Genomic DNA, 1887 nt, shown 5'->3' on the forward strand with positions numbered 1-1887 from the left:
GTGAAAAGTTGGATTTATTAGGACATTGACTTTAGAAATCCACAATTCTTCACAATCTCTGAAAGGTATGGATGTAACGATGACTCGTGAGCCGGTTAAAAATCGGTAAGGCTGCGTTAAGGTTAAAATCGGTTGAGCTAAAAAACTAATCGCGATGCAATTGTTTTAAACGGCCCAGGGTGTGAACTAATTTGTATTTGATTTGATTAGCTGGAACAGCAGTCTGGACATGATTGAATGCCATCTAGAACAACTTGCCATGGCAGCTGCTCTCCTCAGTGCAGACGTCCGACGAAACTGACACACTGGATAACTCGGACATCCGTGATGCAGAGGAGAATGGGCGTAATTTCCAAAGCTACAGTATGAGAACTACGCACATTGTCGTTAACAGAACTACAGATGTTAATATAATTGCTGTTAGCAGCAGAGTGTAAATCTCTAATACTCCTGTCTTTATGGTCATCAGTAGGAAGAAATCAATAACCAGCCATGTGACCAGTAGAGATTAAATTAATGTGACATATGTTACATATTTAATTGTATGTTGTATGCTATTAATCTCAGATTTCTCCAATACAGTCCTACAGATTCCACGGCCACACAACCATCACATGTCAGGGAGGCACTTCATATAACTTCCCTATACATACTGTTTGTATGATGCGTATCAGCTGTGGTGTAATGTAACTACGTACATTTACACAAATACTGTACTTAAGTACAAAATCGAAGTACTTGTACTATACTTGAGTATTTTTACATTTGGCCACTTTATAATTTTACTCCACTACATTTTGTAAGCTAATGTTTAAGTTTTTGCTCCACTACCTTTATTTTACATATTTACTTTATTTGCCGTTATATTTAAAGGTGGGGTAGGTAAGTTTGAGAAACCGGCTCGAGATACACTTTTTGTTATATTCCATGGAATGCTCTTAACATCCCGATAGCAATGACTCAGAACCTTAGAACTTCGCACGTCCTCAACTATAAATTACGAACGAAACAGTCCCTAGCTAAATGTCTGGTGACTGATCAGTCTATCGAACCTTCGCAATCTCTAGGTATTCTCGTTGTCCCACCTCGAAAATTCCCGTGTCGTGTACAAAACGATCTCTACCCAACACGCTCTCACACAATGATTTACTCTCTCATTACTTTTTGTTTCTTTGTCACGGTTACACAAAATAAAAAGGGAAAGTCTTTTAAAAAGCCCGTAGGGTATGGTATAGACGTTGGGATGAACAGACATGAGTCTAGCTAAATGAAAATTCAATTTCATTCGGTTATTTGTCACATTTTATGACACGATTTCATTGTTCAGGACGTAAGTTTTAACATGTATTCATTTGTCATAATCGATTTTTTTTTTCTGAGAACTGTTTTAATTTTCATGTGCAAATACGTTTTACGATAAAATTCTATCCGGGCTTTATTTTATTCTACATGAAACAACTAGGGTTTGGAACACCGTAATTAGCACAAGTAGGTGGAAATTACAACGTAAACCATTTCTCACCCCAAATAAACTTAATGGAATGTAATGAAGACCCATCGAACTTGGATACCTGTTGATACACAGCTAAATTTTCAACCCATCCATTAAAACCTCTTTTGGCTCGAGCTCACGCGATATTAAAATTTTCATGTGTTGGCCTTTTTAGAGCGGTTGAAGGAGTGTCTCCGGGGAGGAGGTTGTGTGTGCTTTCGCGTGTACTGGTTACTTCCGTGTTCTATTCAAACACGTGTCTACATTCCGGACTGTCCGTCCATCCGGTAGGTCAATAAAATCGGCCCGGCCGATGTTACTAACCACCACGAAAAATGTCGCCGATGCCGAAGGTGTCTAACTGTAAAAAATGTACCTAAAACTAGTTTGTCGTG

Source organism: Notothenia coriiceps, unplaced genomic scaffold (assembly GCF_000735185.1).
Source record: "Notothenia coriiceps isolate Sejong01 unplaced genomic scaffold, NC01 NC01_scaffold00016718, whole genome shotgun sequence".
Lineage (NCBI taxonomy): Eukaryota > Metazoa > Chordata > Actinopteri > Perciformes > Nototheniidae > Notothenia > Notothenia coriiceps.